A 13,109-nucleotide genomic window follows, 5' to 3' on the forward strand; every position below is an offset into this window, starting at 1 on the left:
TACCCTCACCTGGCCCCCTTCTCTGTTCCTTCTTTTGGAAAATTAAAAAAAAAAAAAAAAAAAAAAAAAAAAAAAAACAACGAGAGGGGAGGATTTCCAGCCCCCCCGCTCCCTTCCCTTTTAGTCGCCTTCTACGACACGCAGAGAATACGTGGGAAGTATTCTTTCTCCCCTATCCCCAGGGATAATATATGAACATATATATATATATATATATATATATATATATATATATATATATATATATATATATATATATATATTACAGAGGTATAAGTTTGTTGAGTATTCCTGGTAAATTATATGGGAGGGTATTGATTGAGAGGGTGAAGGCATGTACAGAGCATCAGATTGGGGAAGAGCAGTGTGGTTTCAGAAGTGGTAGAGGATGTGTGGATCAGGTGTTTGCTTTGAAGAATGTATGTGAGAAATACTTAGAAAAGCAAATGGATTTGTATGTAGCATTTATGGATCTGGAGAAGGCATATGATAGAGTTGATAGAGATGCTCTGTGGAAGGTATTAAGAATATATGGTGTGGGAGGCAAGTTGTTAGAAGCAGTGAAAAGTTTTTATCGAGGATGTAAGGCATGTGTACGTGTAGGAAGAGAGGAAAGTGATTGGTTCTCAGTGAATGTAGGTTTGCGGCAGGGGTGTGTGATGTCTCCATGGTTGTTTAATTTGTTTATGGATGGGGTTGTAAGGGAGGTAAATGCAAGAGTCCTGGAAAGAGGGGCAAGTATGAAGTCTGTTGGGGATGAGAGAGCTTGGGAAGTGAGTCAGTTGTTGTTCGCTGATGATACAGCGCTGGTGGCTGATTCATGTGAGAAACTGCAGAAGCTGGTGACTGAGTTTGGTAAAGTGTGTGGAAGAAGAAAGTTGAGAGTAAATGTGAATAAGAGCAAGGTTATTAGGTACAGTAGGGGTGAGGGTCAAGTCAATTGGGAGGTGAGTTTGAATGGAGAAAAACTGGAGGAAGTGAAGTGTTTTAGATATCTGGGAGTGGATCTGTCAGCGGATGGAACCATGGAAGCGGAAGTGGATCATAGGGTGGGGGAGGGGGCGAAAATTTTGGGAGCCTTGAAAAATGTGTGGAAGTCGAGAACACTATCTCGGAAAGCAAAAATGGGTATGTTTGAGGGAATAGTGGTTCCAACAATGTTGTATGGTTGCGAGGCGTGGGCTATGGATAGAGATGTGCGCAGGAGGATGGATGTGCTGGAAATGAGATGTTTGAGGACAATGTGTGGTGTGAGGTGGTTTGATCGAGTAAGTAACGTAAGGGTAAGAGAGATGTGTGGAAATAAAAAGAGCGTGGTTGAGAGAGCAGAAGAGGGTGTTTTAAATGGTTTGGGCACATGGAGAGAATGAGTGAGGAGAGATTGACCAAGAGGATATATGTGTCGGAGGTGGAGGGAACGAGGAGAAGAGGGAGACCAAATTGGAGGTGGAAAGATGGAGTGAAAAAGATTTTGTGTGATCGGGGCCTGAACATGCAGGAGGGTGAAAGGAGGGCAAGAAATAGAGTGAATTGGAGTCATGTGGTATACAGGGGTTGACGTGCTGTCAGTGGATTGAAGCAAGGCATGTGAAGCGTCTGGGGTAAACCATGGAAAGCTGTGTAGGTATGTATATTTGCGTGTGTGGACGTGTGTATGTACATGTGTATGGGGGGGGGGTTGGGCCATTTCTTTCGTCTGTTTCCTTGCGCTACCTCGCAAACGCGGGAGACAGCGACAAAGTATAAAAAAAAAAAAAAAAAAAAAATATATATATATATATATATATATATATATATATATATATATATATATATATATATATATATATGAATATATATACACTGAACGCCCCATGTATACCAATTATTCCCTCAACTGCCACATTACTCACCTTTGCATTCAAATCACCCATCACTATGACCCGGTCTCGTGCATCAAACCCACTAACACACTCATTCAGCTGCTCCCAAAACACTTGCCTCATGATCTTTCTTCTCATATATATATATATATATATATATATATATATATGAGAAGAAAGATCATGAGGCAAGTGTTTTGGGAGCAGCTGAATGAGTGTGTTAGTGGGTTTGATGCACGAGACCGGGTCATAGTGATGGGTGATTTGAATGCAAAGGTGAGTAATGTGGCAGTTGAGGGAATAATTGGTATACATGGGGCGTTCAGTGTTGTAAATGGAAATGGTGAAGAGCTTGTAGATTTATGTGCTGAAAAAGGACTGGTGATTGGGAATACCTGGTTTAAAAAGCGAGATATACATAAGTATACGTATGTAAGTAGGAGAGATGGCCAGAGAGCGTTATTGGATTACGTGTTAATTGACAGGCACACGAAAGAGACACTTTTGGATGTTAATGTTCTGAGAGGTGCAACTGGAGGGATGTCTGATCATTATCTTGTGGAGGCTAAGGTGAAGATTTGTATGGGTTTTCAGAAAAGAAGAGTGAATGTTGGGGTGAAGAGGGTGGTGAGAGTAAGTGAGCTTGGGAAGGAGTCTTGTGTGAGGAAGTACCAGGAGAGACTGAGTACAGAATGGAAAAAGGTGAGAACAATGGAAGTAAGGGGAGTGGGGGAGGAATGGGATGTATTTAGGGAATCAGTGATGGATTGCGCAAAAGATGCTTGTGGCATGAGAAGAGTGGGAGGTGGGTTGATTAGAAAGGGTAGTGAGTGGTGGAATGAAGAAGTAAGATTATTAGTGAAAGAGAAGAGAGAGGCATTTGGATGATTTTTGCAGGGAAAAAATGCAATTGAGTGGGAGATGTATAAAAGAAAGAGACAGGAGGTCAAGAGAAAGGTGCAAGAGGTGAAAAAGAGGGCAAATGAGAGTTGGGGTGAGAGAGTATCATTAAATTTTAGGGAGAATAAAAAGATGTTCTGGAAGGAGGTAAATAAAATGCGTAAGACAAGGGAGCAAATGAGAACTTCAGTGAAGGGCACAAATGGGGAGGTGATAACAAGTAGTGGTGATGTGAGAAAGAGATGGAGTGAGTATTTTGAAGGTTTGTTGAATGTGTTTGATGATAGAATGGCAGATATAGAGTGTTTTGGTCGAGGTGGTGTGCAAAGTGAGAGGGTTAGGGAAAATGATTTGGTAAACAGAGAAGAGGTAGTAAAAGCTTTGCGGAAGATGAAAGCCGGCAAGGCAGCAGGTTTGGATGGTATTGCAGTGGAATTTATTAAAAAAGGGGGTGACTGTATTGTTGACTGGTTGGTGAGGTTATTTAATGTATGTATGACTCATGGTGAGGTGCCTGAGGATTGGCGGAATGCGTGCATAGTGCCATTGTACAAAGGCAAAGGGGATAAGAGTGAGTGCTCAAATTACAGAGGTATAAGTTTGTTGAGTATTCCTGGCAAATTATATGGGAGGGTATTGATTGAGAGGGTGAAGGCATGTACAGAGCATCAGATTGGGGAAGAGCAGTGTGGTTTCAGAAGTGGTAGAGGATGTGTGGATCAGGTGTTTGCTTTGAAGAATGTATGTGAGAAATACTTAGAAAAGGAAATGGATTTGTATGTAGCATTTATGGATCTGGAGAAGGCATATGATAGAGTTGATAGAGATGCTGTGTGGAAGGTATTAAGAATATATGGTGTGGGAGGCAAGTTGTTAGAAGCAGTGAAAAGTTTTTATCGAGGATGTAAGGCATGTGTACGTGTAGGAAGAGAGGAAAGTGATTGGTTCTCAGTGAATGTAGGTTTGCGGCAGGGGTGTGTGATGTCTCCATGGTTGTTTAATTTGTTTATGGATGGGGTTGTTAGGGAGGTGAATGCAAGAGTTTTGGAAAGAGGGGCAAGTATGAAGTCTGTTGGGGATGAGAGAGCTTGGGAATTGAGTCAGTTGTTGTTCGCTGATGATACAGCGCTGGTGGCTGATTCATGTGAGAAACTGCAGAAGCTGGTGACTGAGTTTGGTAAAGTGTGTGAAAGAAGAAAGTTAAGAGTAAATGTGAATAAGAGCAAGGTTATTAGGTACAGTAGGGTTGAGGGTCAATTCAATTGGGAGGTGAGTTTGAATGGAGAAAAACTGGAGGAAGTGAAGTGTTTTAGATATCTGGGAGTGGATCTGGCAGCGGATGGAACCATGGAAGCGGAAGTGGATCATAGGGTGGGGGAGGGGGCGAAAATTCTGGGAGCCTTGAAGAATGTGTGGAAGTCGAGAACATTATCTCGGAAAGCAAAAATGGGTATGTTTGAAGGAATAGTGGTTCCAACAATGTTGTATGGTTGCGAGGCGTGGACTATGGATAGAGTTGTGCGCAGGAGGATGGATGTGCTGGAAATGAGATGTTTGAGGACAATGTGTGGTGTGAGGTGGTTTGATCGAGTAAGTAACGTAAGGGTAAGAGAGATGTGTGGAAATAAAAAGAGCGTGGTTGAGAGAGCAGAAGAGGGTGTTTTGAAATGGTTTGGTCACATGGAGAGAATGAGTGAGGAAAGATTGACCAAGAGGATATATGTGTCGGAGGTGGAGGGAACGAGGAGAAGAGGGAGACCAAATTGGAGGTGGAAAGATGGAGTGAAAAAGATTTTGTGTGATCGGGGCCTGAACATGCAGGAGGGTGTAAGGAGGGCAAGGAATAGAGTGAATTGGAGCGATGTGGTATACAGGGATTGACGTGCTGTCAGTGGAGTGAATCAAGGCATGTGAAGCGTCTGGGGTAAACCATGGAAAGCTGTGTAGGTATGTATATTTGCGTGTGTGGACGTGTGTATGTACATGTGTATGGGGGGGGGGGGGTTGGGCCATTTCTTTCGTCTGTTTCCTTGCGCTACCTCGCAAACGCGGGAGACAGCGACAAAGTATAAAAAAAAAAAAAAAAAAAAAAAAAAATATATATATTATCCCCGGGGATAGGGGAGAAAGAATACTTCCCACGTATTTCCTGCGTGTCGTAGAAGGCGACTAAAAGGGGAGGGAGCGGGGGGCTGGAAATCCTCCCCTCCTTTTTTTTTTTTTTTTCCAAAAGAAGGAATAGAGAAGGGGGCTTGGTGAGGCTATTCCCTCAAAGGCCAGTCCTCTGTTCTTAACGCTACCTCGCTAACGCGGGAAATGGCAAATATTATGAAAGAAAGAACAAAAAATATATATATATATATATATATATAGAGAGAGAGAGAGAGAGAGAGAGAGAGAGAGAGAGATATGGGTATGTATATTTGCGTGTGTGGACCTGTATGTATATACATGTGTATGGGGGTGGGTTGGGCCATTTCTTTTGTCTGTTTCCTTGCGCCACCTAGCAAACGCGTGAGACAGCGACAAAGCAAAATAAATAAATAAATATAAATATTTCTTTCTTTTAAACTATTCGCCATTTCCCGCGTTAGCGAGGTAGCGTTAAGAACAGAGGACTGGGCCTTTTTTGGAATATCCTCACCTGGCCCCCTCTGTTCCTTCTTTTGGAAAATTAAAAAAAATAAAAAAAAACGAGAGGGGAGGATTTCCAGCCCCCCGCTCCCTCCCCTTTTAGTTGCCTTCTACGACACGCAGGGAATACATGGGAAGTATTCTTAATCCCCTATCTCCAGGTGAGAATATAAATATATAAAAAAAAAAAAAAAAAAAAAATATATATATATATATATATATTTTTTTTTTTTTTTTTTTTATACCTTGTCGCTGTCTCCCGCGTTTGCGAGGTAGCGCAAGGAAACAGACGAAAGAAATGGCCCAACCCCCCCCATACACATGTACATACACACGTCCACACACGGAAATATATATACCTACACAGCTTTCCATGGTTTACCCCGGACGCTTCACATGCCTTGATTCAATCCACTGACAGCACGTCAACCCCTGTATACCACATCGCTCCAATTCACTCTATTCCTTGCCCTCCTTTCACCCTCCTGCATGTTCAGGCCCCGATCATACAAAATCCTTTTCACTCCATCTTTCCACCTCCAATTTGGTCTCCCTCTTCTCCTCGTTCCCTTCACCTCCGACACATATATCCTCTTGGTCAATCTTTCCTCACTCATTCTCTCCACGTGCCCAAACCATTTCAAAACACCCTCTTCTGCTCTCTCAACCACGCTCTTTTTATTTCCACACATCTCTCTTACCCTTACATTACTTACTCGATCAAACCACCTCACACCACACATTGTCCTCAAACATCTCATTTCCAGCACATCCATCCTCCTGCGCACAACTCTATCCATAGCCCACGCCTCGCAACCATACAACATTGTTGGAACTACTATTCCTTCAAACATACCCATTTTTGCTTTCCGGGATAATGTTCTCGACTTCCACACATTTTTCAAGGCTCCCAAAATTTTCGCCCCCTCCCCCACCCTATGATCCACTTCCGCTTCCATGGTTCCATCCGCTGACAGATCCACTCCCAGATATCTAAAACACTTCACTTCCTCCAGTTTTTCACCATTCAAACTCACCTCCCAATTGACTTGACCCTCAACCCTACTGTACCTAATAACCTTGCTCTTATTCACATTTACTCTTAACTTTCTTCTTCCACACACTTTACCAAGCTCCGTCACCAGCTTCTGCAGTTTCTCACATGAATCCGCCACCAGCGCTGTATCATCAGCGAACAACAACTGACTCACTTCCCAAGCTCTCTCATCCCCAACAGACTTCATACTTGCCCCTCTTTCCAAGACTCTTGCATTTACCTCCCTAACAACCCCATCCATAAACATATATATATATATATATATATATATATATATATATATATATATTTTTTGTCGCTGTCTCCCGCGTTTGCGAGGTAGCGCAAGGAAACAGACGAAAGAAATGGCCCAACCCACCCAGATACACATGTATATACATACGTCCACACACGCAAATATACATACCTACACAGCTTTCCATGGTTTACCCCAGACGCTTCACATGCCCTGATTCAATCCACTGACAGCACATCAACCCCGGTATACCACATCGATCCAATTCACTCTATTCCTTGCCCTCCTTTCACCCTCCTGCATGTTCAGGCCCCAATCACACAAAATCTTTTTCACTCCATCTTTCCACCTCCAATTTGGTCTCCCACTTCTCCTCGTTCCTTCCACCTCCGACACATATATCCTCTTGGTCAATCTTTCCTCACTCATTCTCTCCATGTGCCCAAACCATTTCAAAACACCCTGTTCTGCTCTCTCAACCACGCTCTTTTTATTTCCACACATCTCTCTTACCCTTACATTACTTACTCGATCAAACCACCTCACACCACACATTGTCCTCAAACATCTGATTTCCAGCACATCCACCCTCCTGCGCACAACTCTATCCATAGCCAACGCCTCGCAACCATACAACATTGTTGGAACCACTATTCCTTCAAACATACCCATTTTTGCTTTCGGAGATAATGTTCTTGACTTCCACACATTCTTCAAGGCTCCCAGGATTTTTGCCCCCTCCCCCACCCTATGATTCACTTCCGCTTCCATGGTTCCATCCGCTGCCAGATCCACTCCCAGATATCTAAAACACTTTACTTTCTCCAGTTTTTCTCCACTCAAACTTACCTCCCAATTGACTTGACCCTCAACCCTACTGTACCTAATAACCTTGCTCTTATTCACATTTACTCTTTACTTTCTTCTTTCACACACTTTACCAAACTCAGTCACCAGCTTCTGCAGTTTTTCACATGAATCAGCCACCAGCGCTGTATCATCAGCGAACAACAACTGACTCACTTCCCAAGCTCTCTCATCCCCAACAGACTTCATACTTGCCCCTCTTTCCAAAACTCTTGCATTTACCTCCCTAACAACCCCATCCATAAACAAATTAAACAACCATGGACACATCACACACCCCTGCCGCAAACCTACATTCACTGAGAACCAATCACTTTCCTCTCTTCCTACACGTACACATGCCATACATCCTCGATAAAAACTTTTCACTGCTTCTAACAACTTGCCTCCCACACCATATATTCTTAATACCTTCCACAGAGCATCTCTATCAACTCTATCATATGCCTTCTCCAGATCCATAAATGCTACATACAAATCCATTTGCTTTTCTAAGTATTTCTCACATACATTCTTCAAAGCGAACACCTGATCCACACATCCTCAACCACTTCTGAAACCACACTGCTCTTCCCCAATCTGATGCTCTGTACATGCCTTCACCCTCTCAATCAATACCCTCCCATATACTTTACCAGGAATACTCAACAAACTTATACCTCTGTAATTTGAGCACTCACTCTTATCCCCTTTGCCTTTGTACAATGGCACTATGCACGCATTCCACCAATCCTCAGGCACCTCACCATGAGTCATACATACATTAAATAACCTTACCAACCAGTCAGTAATACAGTCACCCCCTTTTTTAATAAATTCCACTGCAATACCATCCAAACCTGCTGCCTTGCCGGCTTTCATCTTCCGCAAAGCTTTTACTACCTCTTCTCTGTTTACCAAATCATTTTCCCTAACCCTCTCACTTTGTACACCACCTCGACCAAGACACCCTATATCTGCCACTCTATCATCAAACACATTCAACAAACCTTCAAAATACTCACTCCATCTCCTTCTCACATCCCCACTACTTGTTATCACCTCCCCATTTGCGCCCTTCACTGAAGTTCCCATTTGCTCCCTTGTCTTATGCACTTTATTCACCTCCTTCCAGAACATCTTTTTAGTCTCCCTAAAATTTAATAATACTCTCTCACCCCAACTCTCATTTGCCCTCTTTTTCACCTGTATATATGTATATATATATGTATATGTATATGTGTGTATGTGTGTATATGTGCGTATGTATGTGTGTATATGTATATATATGTATATATATATATATTATCCCTGGGGATAGGGGTGAAAGAATACTTCCCACGCATTCCTCGCGTGTCGTAGAAGGCGACTAGAGGGGACGGGAGCGGGGGGCCAGAAAACCTCCCCTCGTATTTTTTAATTTTCTAAAATGGGAAACAGAAGTGTATATATATGTATATATATATATATATATATTTATCCCTGGGGATAGGGGAGAAAGAATACTTCTCACGTAATCCCTGCGTGTCGTAGAAGGCGACTAAAAGGGAAGGGAGCGGGGGGCTGGAAATCCTCCCCTCTCGTTTTTTAATTTTCCAAAAGAAGGAACAGAGAAGGGGGCCAGGTGAGGATATTCCCTCAAAGGCTCAGTCCTCTGTTCTTAACGCTACCTCGCTGACGCGGGAAATGGCGAATAGTATGAAAAAAAAAAATATATATATATATATATATATATATATATATATATATATATATATATATATATATATATATATATATATATATCTTCTTTTCTTTTAAACTATTCGCCATTTCCCGCATTAGCGAGGTAGCGTTAAGAACAGAGGACTGGGCCTTTTTTGGAATATCCTCACCTGGCCCCCTCTGTTCCTTCTTTTGGAAAATGAAAAAAAAAAAAAAAAAACGAGAGGGGAGGATTTCCAGCCCCCCGCTCCCTCCCCTTTTAGTCGCCTTCTACGACACGCAGGGAATACGTGGGAAGTATTCTTAGTCCCCTATCCCCAGGGATAATATATATATATATATATATATATATATATATATATATATATATATATAGGGCCAGGTGAGGATATTCCCTCAAAGGCCCAGTTCTCTGTTCTTAACGCTACCTCGCTAACGCGGGAAATGGCGAATAGTTTGAAAGTTTGAAAGAAAGAATATATATATATATTTTATTTTTTCTTTTATTTTGCTTTGTTGCTGTCTCCCGCGTTAGCGAGGTAGCGCAAGGAAACAGACGAAAGAATGGCCCAACCCACCCACATACACATGTATATACATACACCTCCACACACGCAAATATACATGCCTATATATCTCAACGTATACATATATATACACACACAGACATATACATATATACACATGTACATAATTCATACTGTCTGCCTTTATTCATTCCCATCGCCACCTCACCACACATGAAATAACAACCCCCTCCCCCTCATGTGTGTGAGGTAGCGCTAGGAAAAGACAACAAAGGCCCCATTGGTTCCCACTCAGTCTCTAGCTCAGTGTCAATCAATATCCTCCCATATAATTTACCAGGAATACTCAATAAACTTATACCTCTGTAATTTGAGCACTCACTTTTATCCCCTTTGCCTTTGTACAATGGCACTATGCAAGCATTCTGCCAATCCTCAGGATATATGTGTCAGAGGTGGAGGGAACGAGGAGAAGTGGGAGACCAAATTGGAGGTGGAAAGATGGAGTGAAAAGGATTTTGAGTGATCGGGGCCTGAACATGCAGGAGGGTGAAAGGAGGGCAAGGAATAGAGTGAATTGGATCGATGTGGTATACCGGGGTTGATGTGCTGTCAGTGGATTGAATCAGGGCATGTGAAGCGTCTGGGGTAAACCATGGAAGGTTGTGTGGGGCCTGGATGTGGAAAGGGAGCTGTGGTTTCGGGCATTATTGCATGACAGCTGGAGACTGAGTGTAAACGAATGGGGCCTTTGTTGTCTTTTCCTAGCACTACCTCGCACACATGAGGGGGGAGGGGGATGGTATTCCATGTGTGGCGAGGTGGCAATGGGAATGAATAAAGGCAGAGTGTGAATTGTGTGCATGGGTATATATGTATGTGTCTGTGTGTGTATATATATGTGTACATTGAGATGTATAGGTATGCGTATTTGCGTGTGTGGACGTGTGTGTATATACATGTGTATGGGGGTGGGTTGGGCCATTTCTTTCTTCTGTTTCCTTGCGCTACCTCGCAAATGCAGGAGACAGTGACAAAGCAAAATAAATAAATAAATAATATATATATATATATATATATATATATATATATATATATATATATATATATAAATTTTTTATTTGCTTTGTCGCTGTCTCCCGCGTTTGCGAGGTAGCGCAAGGAAACAGACGAAAGAATGGCCCAACTCACCCACATACACATGTATATACATAGACATCCACACACGTAAATATACCTACCTATACATCTCAACGTGTATATATATATATATATATATATATATATATATATATATATATATATATATATATATATCCCTGGGGATAGGGGATTAAGAATACTTCCCACGTATTCCCTGCGTGTCGTAGAAGGCGACTAAAAGGGGAGGGAGCGGGGGGCTGGAAATCCTCCCCTCTCGTTTTTTTTCTTAATTTTCCAAAAGAAGGAACAGAGAATTGGGCCAGGTGAGGGTATTCCCTCAAAGGCCCAGTCCTCTGTTCTTAATGCTACCTCGCTAATGCGAGAAATGGCGAATAGTTTAAAAGAAAGAAGAAAGATATATATATATATATTTTTTTTTTCCCAAAGGAAGGAACAGAGAAGGGGGCCAGGTAAGGATATTCCCTCAAAGGCTCAGCCCTCTGTTCTCAGCGCTACGTCGCTGACGCGGGAAATGGTGAATAGTTTGAAAGAAAAAGAGGGAGGTGAATGCAAGAGTTTTGGAAAGAGGGGCAATGATGAAGTCTGTTGGGGATGAGAGAGCTTGGGAATTGAGTCAGTTGTTGTTCGCTGATGATACAGCACTGGTGGCTGATTCATGTGAGAAACTGCAGAAGCTGGTGACTGAGTTTGGTAAAGTGTGTGAAAGAAGAAAGTTAAGAGTAAATGTGAATAAGAGCAAGGTTATTAGGTACAGTAGGGTTGAGGGTCAAGTCAATTGGGAGGTGAGTTTGAATGGAGAAAAACTGGAGGAAGTGAAGTGTTTTAGATATCTGGGAGTGGATCTGGCAGCGGATGGAAACATGGAAGCGGAAGTGGATCATAGGGTGGGGGAGGGGGCGAAAATTCTGGGAGCCTTGAAGAATGTGTGGAAGTCGAGAACATTATCTCGGAAAGCAAAAATGGGTATGTTTGAAGGAATAGTGGTTCCAACAATGTTGTATGGTTGCGAGGCGTGGACTATGGATAGAGTTGTGCGCAGGAGGATGGATGTGCTGGAAATGAGATGTTTGAGGACAATGTGTGGTGTGAGGTGGTTTGATCGAGTAAGTAACGTAAGGGTAAGAGAGATGTGTGGAAATAAAAAGAGCGTGGTTGAGAGAGCAGAAGAGGGTGTTTTGAAATGGTTTGGTCACATGGAGAGAATGAGTGAGGAAAGATTGACCAAGAGGATATATGTGTCGGAGGTGGAGGGAACGAGGAGAAGAGGGAGACCAAATTGGAGGTGGAAAGATGGAGTGAAAAAGATTTTGTGTGATCGGGGCCTGAACATGCAGGAGGGTGAAAGGAGGGCAAGGAATAGAGTGAATTGGAGCGATGTGGTATACCGGGGTTGACGTGCTGTCAGTGGATTGAATCAAGGCATGTGAAGGGTCTGGGGTAAACCATGGAAAGCTGTGTAGGTATGTATATTTGCATGTGTGGACGTATGTATATACATGTGTATGGGGGTGGGTTAGGCCATTTCTTTCGTCTGTTTCCTTGCGCTACCTCGCAAACGCGGGAGACAGCGGCAAAAAAAAAAATATATATATATATATATATATATATATATATATATATATATATATATATATATATATATATATATATATATATCTTTTTCTTTCTTCTTTTCTTTCCCCCTACACGTGTATATACATACACGTCCACACATGCAAATATACATACCCATACATCTCAATGTACACATATATATATACACACACAGACACATACATGTATACCCATGCACACAATTCACACTGTCTGCCTTTATTCATTCCCATCGCCACCTCGCCACACATGGAATAACATCCCCCTCCCCCCTCATGTGTGCGAGGTAGCACTAGGAAAAGACAACAAAGGCCCCATTCGTTCATACTCAGTCTCCAGCTGTCATGCAATAATGCCTGAAACCACAGCTCCCTTTCTACATCCAGGCCCCACAGAACTTTCCATGGTTTACCCCAGACACTTCATGTGCCCTGATTCAATCCATTGACAGCATGTCGACCCCGGTATACCACATCAATCCAATTCACTCTATTCCTTGCCTTCCTTTCACCCTCCTGCATGTTCAGGCCCCGATCACTCAAAATCTTTTTCACTCCATCTTTCCACCTCCAATTTGGTCTCCCACT

This window comes from Panulirus ornatus, chromosome 30, assembly GCF_036320965.1.
Source record: "Panulirus ornatus isolate Po-2019 chromosome 30, ASM3632096v1, whole genome shotgun sequence".
Lineage (NCBI taxonomy): Eukaryota > Metazoa > Arthropoda > Malacostraca > Decapoda > Palinuridae > Panulirus > Panulirus ornatus.